Here is an 8590-nt window from a genome sequence, read left to right as displayed (position 1 = left end):
CATTTCTCTGCCGATCGGAGTGAGATAAATAACGTCAGCGACGGACTAGGATCGAACCTCGATCTAATAACGAAGCCTCTCCCATTAATGTAAATGAATATTCATGGTAGAAATTAATACATTGATGATGTAATTTCACGTAAAAAGCAATCAAAATTCCACGAAAAAGACGAGTCCGTACTCCATAGTGTGTTTCTGAACGCAGCCCTTAAACTTCAATGTGTATGGTGGATCATCGAAATTAACACTTCTGCCACTAGGTTTTAGAGAAGATAGGGATGATTGGAGCTAGTCGTAGCGCGAGTTAGCAGGCTATATTTTGATTTAGTTCATACTCCTTTTAATAGACAAGTTTTTTAAAAGTGTTTTATAATCTGTCTCTGACGTCATAGATCAACTAGAGTAAAACCGCAAATGGAACATTCCAAGAACATATTCCCACGCTTTGTTGTTTTTCGTCTGCTAGTAATTTGAAATTTCACGTCCCGGTCTGCCATTTTGCCAAATAATCTAAAAGGAACACGCGAAAATTTGCTCCGATCTCTATCTTTTGAGCCTGAGAGTGGTAAATGGAACACGCGAAACTTGATCGGAGCAGATCCGAACACGCAAATGGAACATAAAATGTTGATCAGAGCACTCGAGAGCAGTCAAATGGAAAACACTAATAGTGTTTCTCATTTTCAGTTGGTCAAGGAGGTGGTGGTGTTATAGTCTACATTTGTGATGGACTTATTTTCCACGAAACGGGCCCGGTTGACTGTTTTGACGAATCCATTTGAATCGAATTAAAGCCCGACAATTGCGACACTTGGCTTTTATTATCCTGTGTCTACCACTCCCCTACTACCTCTGATGCCAACAACTCTAAACTAATCTCCAACATTTCCGAAATTGTACGCACATGGAACTGGTTTTCCTTGGCGACTATAATCTTCCGCTAATTGACTGGCCCACCCATACTCTTCGACCTAAAGCTACTGCCGTTCACGAACTATTTTTCAACGCTTTCCACCATCAATTTCTTCGGCAACATGTTACCATCCCAATTCGTTTCTCGCAATCACACAATATTAGCTCAAACATTTTAGATCTGGTTCTAACACAAGCTAATGTACAGCCGTCAATCACTGAGTTCCCGCCTCTTGGCCGTAGCGACCATATCATCCTACAAATTATATACCCAACTTCCTCGAGCAAAACCGCTGTTCAGCCTTCGTTAAATTTTGAGCATGACTTCGATTATTATCGTGCTGATTTAGTCTCCCTTAATGCTCGGTTTGCCAAGGAAGATTGGTCTCGTATCCTAGATCTTCCTATGGAGGAAGCTTGGCAGTTCTTTAAGGATATTCTTCTCAAATGTGTGGCCGCTGTAGTGCCACTTTATAGCTCCAACAAAGCCAAAATCCGCCACCCTTGGGTCCCCCTTCCAACCAAAAGAGCCATTTGGAAAAAGGAACGCCTCTGGAAACGGCTCCAGCACGCAATTCGCTCTCATAACACTGTCTCGTTCAATCATCTCCAACCAGCCTACAAGGATCTAGTGAAGCTTGACAAAGTCTTGATCTCTCGAGCTAAAGCCTAGTCTCACCAACGGCAGGTCAATAGTATCAAAAAGACCCCCAGAGCCTTCTATCACTTTGTCAAGAAACAAATTCGTGTACCACCTTCGCGTTTAAATATTAAACTTGCCAACGGTGAGAAAACTGACTTAGATCTTCAGATGGCCAACTGCCTTAATAACACACTCACTAGGAACTTTAATTTTAACCAGTACGATCTGCTGAACCTCCCAAAATCTGACGCCTTACCCATGCCTAACTACAATCCATCTTTTCGTGACATCCGCCAAGCTCTCAAATCTCTCGACACCAAAAGTGCCTCGGGTCTTGACGGGATTCCCAATAGACTATTAAAAAACTGTGCTAACTCACTTTATCGACCGCTTAGCTACCTATTTACAGTCTCTCTTCAAACTAGTGAACTCCCTAAGGACTAGTGCACGGCTCCTATCACCCCTATCTATAAAGGAAAATTGAAAAAATGTGACGCCTCAAACTATCGGCCAATTAGCCTTACCTCTTCTATTTGCAAAGTTCTGGAAAAATGTATTAGATCTGCGTTACTTTCCCATGCCAATCCCTTTCTCAGTGAATTTCAACATGGATTTCTACACGGCAAATCAGTCGAATCGAATCTGCTATCTACTATGGCTATTTGGCTGGATGCCTTTGATAATAACCAACGTGTCGATGTGATTTACCTTGATATAGCTAAAGCTTTTGATTCAGTCCCCCATCATCGTCTCCTGGTTAAACTCGAGTCCACTTTTAACATCAGGAACAATGTTCTCACGTGGCTGAAGAATTATCTTCTCTACCGCTCTCAACGGGTGCGTGTTGTTCGTCTTGTACATTAACGACATCCCCCACAACATCAAATCTGACCTCCGATTACTCGCTGATGACCTCAAAATGTTCAGTGTGATAAAATCTTTCGCTGACATCATCACCCTTCAATCTGACCTTCGAACTCTTGAATTCTGGGCCAGGGCCGTAACCAGGGGGGGGGGGGGCGGGCGGGCCGTGCCCACCCTGAAACGTATGGTTCTATGTACAATTTTTTATTTTTTTTATTTGTTTCCATTGCATGCCCCCCCCCCCCTGAAATCAAATCCTGGTTACGGTGCTGCTCTGGTCTCAAACCAATGGACTCATTTTCCATGACTCGAATCAGTTGCGCTCTCTATCCAACGAGAGAAATGTGATTCGAGAATTCCCTCCCCATATTACCTCATTAACCGTAATATTAAAAGAGTTAATGAGTGTCGCGAGCTGTGTGTTCATGTTTCCAATAACCTCTCTTTTCGCACACACATTACTAAGGTTTGTGGTCGTGCTTCTGGCCTCCTAGCCATCATTAAAGCTAATTTTTCGGGAATCAGCCCTGCTATGCTTAGTCGCCTTTTTGACTGTTACGTCCGCCCCCTCTTGGAATTTTCTAGTCAAATTTGGAGCCCCTATCGGTCTCAGGATGTTCAGTTAATCGAAAATGTTAATGCTTGTGCTTCCCGTGTTCCCTATTCCCTTCTTCGTAAATTACCTCGTGCTGAACGATTGGCTAAACTTAATGGGGTCCACCTTCAATCTCGTAGACTTTAGCTAGACTTAACATCGCTCTTTAAAATTTTATGTGATCCATACCCACCATATTTTACTTTTTCGAATGGTAATACTGGCACTCGTGGTCTCTCCCGTAAACTTTTTCTTAGGACCTTCAACAAGGAAGCCCTTAAAAAATTCATTTTTTCGCAGAGTTATTCCTCATTGGAATGCTCTTCCCGAGGAAATTGTTTCCTTGAGGGCTATTCATCTTTTTAAAGCTAAACCTTAAATTCGCTTAAAACTTAAAACTTAAAGGGGCTCCAAAGTTCGGTGGCAAAATGTGTGTAAAGTCAGTAAAATGCGAAATTTACGGTTCACTCTGCCAAGGGGTTGGGGGGGGGGGGGGTTGGATGAAAAGCATGCTCAATTTTCTTTTCTTTTGCCACCGAACTTTGGAGCCCCTTTACTGTGCTCTCAAGTCTCCTATAGCCTTGTGTAATTGACTTCTGTTTATTTGGTTTTTGTATATATCTATTTTCCCACGACTTCCCAGTTTGGACTCTTAGAGCTGTTAAGGCTATGTCTAGCCCTAGCTCTTCACGACCAAGGAGAAAAAAAAATTGGGGTTTTTATCTAGGAGGATTCAAGTGTACCATGGACACTGTATCTCTAACCGGACGGGAAAAGCTGTAGCTTCCACCATACAAAATCACCTGCCGCCGCCACCGTCTCTCTGTAAAGGGGGGGGGGGGAGGTTCAAGAATTATGAAAGTTTCGGGCTGTCAAGGCCCTATAATTCGTCACGTGGTCGACAAAACGTTTCGTTTGAAATGGGGGTTTACATTCTTTCGATCGGTGCCTACGTTATTATAAAGGCCTGTGCAGGCTGCTCAGGGACCCTATTCTGTAAGCACTTCTCGATCGAGATCTCTCGATCTCGAATCGCTCTCACGAGATGTCGAACAACGCTATTCTATAAAATATTTGTCAAAAAATGCTACTCGAAGTCGATCTCGTCGTGTCCGAAGCTTACGAGATCGCTTTCGACAGAGGTTTCAACCAATCATCGAGCTAGTAGTTCTTTTTAACCACCTCCCCCTCCCTTCTCTCGTGTTGCCAAAAAAGCTACCACTACTCAAACCGTCTTTCTTAGGGAAAAAAGCAATGGCGCTTGCTATAGCTCGGCTTGTATTGTTAAATACGAGGGGCTGATCACTCCCCGTAATCGGTGTACAGAGCCGTACCTTTGACTGTACTAATGGGATTACGCGTAATCTTTGAAGTCCCTGCCTTTGGCAGTTGTAATCTAAGCGTAATCCGGTGTACAGATTTTCTAAGAGTGGTTAGCCCCTCGGTTAAATATAGCCTTAGAAATCGATAATAGGCGTAATTTTCAAAGATAAAGAGTTATAAGAGACCAAACAATAAATCCTTTGGACTTAGAGCTCGGTGTTTGGATAAGAAATAATAACTTTATTCATTTTTATCCACAAACGAAAATTATCCGAAAAAACCCGATTATTTTACATGTTAAATTGCTATATAGCCGTGGATAATATCCATGGATAAACAGTTAATCGTAATTTTTATGGTTAATCAAAACTTTAGCGGTTAATTTAGCTGTTTCGCCGAGCTCTATTTGGACTTTAAATATATACTGCAGTATTACAATGAAAATAAATATCCTTTCTCTAAACTATAAAACATGTGCGTTTGTAATCAGCTGTTTTTGTGAGGGTGTATTCTTATTGGTCGGAAAATAGAGAGCCTATGCGCGATTACAACCGGAAATATGTAGAACCCACGTGGTCTACTCGCTTGTCGAGAGTCGAGATGTATCACTTCGAAGTCGATTTCGATGAAGTATAGAATAGCGTTTATCGAGGAATTACTTCTCGATCGAAGTGATCGCCTTCGAGATCGACTTCGAGTCGACATCGAGAGTGAGATCGAGATAAATTAGAGAATAGCCTCCCAGCTAGGGGGTGACAGGAGCTTGCGACTTATGCGTGAAAGACCAATAGGAGGCGTACTTAGTTGTCTTTTACTTTTCAAATATTTCGAGAGAGTTTCCGAAAGTTTGAATCGTTTGGCGGGCTAATTTTGCTAATATCCTGTCTAATACCATTTTATTAATTTTATTTTCACTGTTTTATCCTCAAATTTACAATAGGCCTTGGCAAAAATTTTATCAGTTAAAATAACCTAGTTTTATAAATAACAGTATTTTCTAATAAATTTATTATAATTAATCAATTTATTAGAAAATAAAATATTCTCTAATTTATTTTAGTAATGAAAGATTTTGAAAATATCTTACTTAAAACTCTCGGCAAACATTTCACCGCCGCGGAAAAACCGCCTTCCTCCTTATATGACACCGGTACGTAGTCTAGATTATCTTTGATGACACCGACTCGACAATGATTATACACGGGAACTCCGGAAATTCAAGAGCGCCTCTATCGGGAAATACCGGCGAACTAAAACTTCCAAAAATAAAAATGAGATCAGGGGGCCTATTCGGTAAATATTCGAAATCCAATTTTCGATCGAAGATGTACTACATTTCGAACTTCGAGATCTCGACGAATGGTATTCGGTAAAGATTTCGAATAAGCATAAATCAATACAAATTGTCGAAGTCGATCTCGACATGGTATATGAATTCCCATTCGATTTCTTACAGAATCGCCCCCCTGACGCTTGCACAGGCCTTTATAATAACGTAGGCACCGTTTCGAATGACCTTGACGGCCTTGCGAATCGAGTACGGCCGACTATTTCAGCTAATAAGAAGTAGGACGCAAACGGACAGTGAGGGGGTACGTCTTTTAGTCTGCTTTTCCCGTCCGGTTAGAGATACAGTGTCCATGAGTGTACACTTTAATCTTCCTAGATTTTATCACAGATATTTTCTTTTGGATTATAATTTCCTAGCATCTAGCATTGGGGCTGGAATATAATTTTTTTAGGAACTTTTTCGGTTTTAAATTTAACAGTTCAGCTTTTAAATCTGAATAAAAATCATCTACTTTAAAATGGCAGGAAAAAATTCTTGCATTTTCAACTAAATATGTTAAGAAATAGAAGAAGACTTTTGAATTTCAACGGTCATCGCCGTCATCGGTTGAAACCATAGATATAAGAAATGTATATAAAGGTCTAGATAAATTTCGGGGCGTCTAAGCCTAATATAAAATACGGAATTGACATCTAGCAGACACCGAGGAAGGCACGTGACCAAGAGCGCGAGGTCTCTTAGCATTTTAGTACTAAGTGCTTGACCTTTCCGCAAGCCGTAGTCTTTCGACACCATCTGTTGGTGACTTTTAGTATAATTTTTAAGTGGGAGACAATGGCTCTCGCGACGATAGCACGAGCTTTCTTATCGATAGATAGCGCCTTATAAGGATAGCCTGCAGAAATTACGCGTTTCTGCTAGCTGTCACCTCCGTATTCACTCCCTTTGAAATATTTTATCTAGACCTTTATATACGTTTCCTATATCTATGGTTGAAACTTTCGGCTGTTATGCAAAGATAATTTTGAACGAGCAGACAGCTTTCAATTACTCAATTTAAAACCCAGTCGTTAGGCAGCGATACTTGTGAGTTTGTGACCAAAATTTACTACGAATGAATCCTATAAGTCAGAAGGGGATGTTTTTTTTTGTGATTTGTTATCAGAATAAAATAAGAAAACAATAGACAATTCAATAAAATGTTACCGAGAAGCAGTGTTGCCGCTAGGTATTTTCTGAATATAGAATACGGAAAATCAGTGTTGCCAATGTTTGACGAGCAAAAATCCCACAATCCAGTTCCAAAATTTCCAGCCCTACACGTTTTTAGCCCCGCCCCCTCCCAAAACTCAGCGGAAAACATGCCAAATATTTTCAAGTTTCGTAGGCCAGCGGGGGAAAAATAAAAATTACTAATAATTTTTATAAAAAAAATCTATAGGAAATGTTTTGTTAAGTCATTTTACCATCTTCTTTGATTGAAATGTACACTTAAATGAGCAGTATTTTTAAAATTGCAAGAGATTTAATATTATGGTTATTGTGATTATAGAAGTCTGATATTTTCGGTCTATGAATTTCTGGAAATAGTGCTTTTTCAAAAATTCAGGCCAAAAATCCCACCAAATTAATGATTTTCGCTTAAATTCCCTTTATCCCACCAAGAATTTATTTATTTATTCTCAGGGAGAATGAATATGTCGAGATTATTTTTGGCGTTTCTCCAATTCCACCCGTTGGGCCCCCCGGTATGCTCCTCCGCTTTAATAAAATCAAATAATACTGCAATCTCATTGGTTCTTGATTTATCCCACACATTGGCAACACTGCGGAAAATTAACGTACTTTTTGTACTTTTGCTATAAAAAACAGGAAGCCACCTATTTCTGTATATTTTTAATGCCAACAAGTTTTAATAGATGGCGCTTAACTTTATTTTTCTCAGAAATGTTACAATTTTAAATTGAAATGTGGTACGACCAAATTTTGATAACTTTGAACATGTTAATCTCAAAAGCCTAATTTTTTATATTATTGTAAATCTAACCTAGTCAGGAGTTTCTTAATGGTCATTTTTCTCATAATTTTACGGTTTTGAAAGACCTCGAAGGAAAATTTCCCAAAATTCTGAAAGGTACTAAAATTCAGACTTGTAAATAGTGTATATTATAAATCTTATAATTTTAAAATTTATCTGAAAGCGTTAACCATCCAAGAGTTTCTCGGCTAGCAGCTAACAAATGCGATGAATAAATGTGTTTTTATTATTTTTTAGTTTTTTTTATTTATAAAGTTTTATTTTACCATACGTCAATGGGTTTATTTAAAAGTGAAATTTTATCAAACATCAGTGGGATATCCGATGCAAAATTGTAATTACCGCCAAATACAATGTGACCTATAATTTGGTCTGTAAATCTCATAGAAATCTCATAGGTAACTAGAATGCTGCCGTGTAACTGGCAAATGGCCCAAACGCCGTGGCAGACTACGCCAGATCTCAGCCAATCAGAGCTCTAAGAGCGGTTCTGCCAAGAATTTAATGTCACCGGAGAGAATGACGTCCCCTATCTCCCGCTATAGTAACGGAACCAAGGAGGATAATAATCCTCCTTGGCGGAACCACTCTACGGCCTCTCATTGGCTGAAGGTTCAAGGCGAACTGGCGTCAAGCTCGGCCGTAGGCGGCAGCATTCTAGTTACCTATGAGATTTCTATGGTAAATCTATAATTTTAATTTTTAGTACTTGGCTATCTGGCAACGCTGGTTACGACTTAAGGTAACGATTTTAGATTGTTTTTATTATCTGTGCCAACTCGACTGTCACGACATAGATGGCAGTAGTGAGCTGAATTCTGAATTTTCCTAACAGCTGATTTTCAAGTTGTTTATCATGTTTTTGATTAATATGTATCGTAAGGCAACAACCTATGGTTGTTTGTTATGCCGGTGCTAGTGTTT

Source organism: Leiobunum rupestre, chromosome 2 (assembly GCF_980474605.1).
Source record: "Leiobunum rupestre chromosome 2, qqLeiRupe1.1.hap1, whole genome shotgun sequence".
Classification (NCBI taxonomy): domain Eukaryota; kingdom Metazoa; phylum Arthropoda; class Arachnida; order Opiliones; family Sclerosomatidae; genus Leiobunum; species Leiobunum rupestre.
This window is presented reverse-complemented; position numbering follows the sequence as displayed.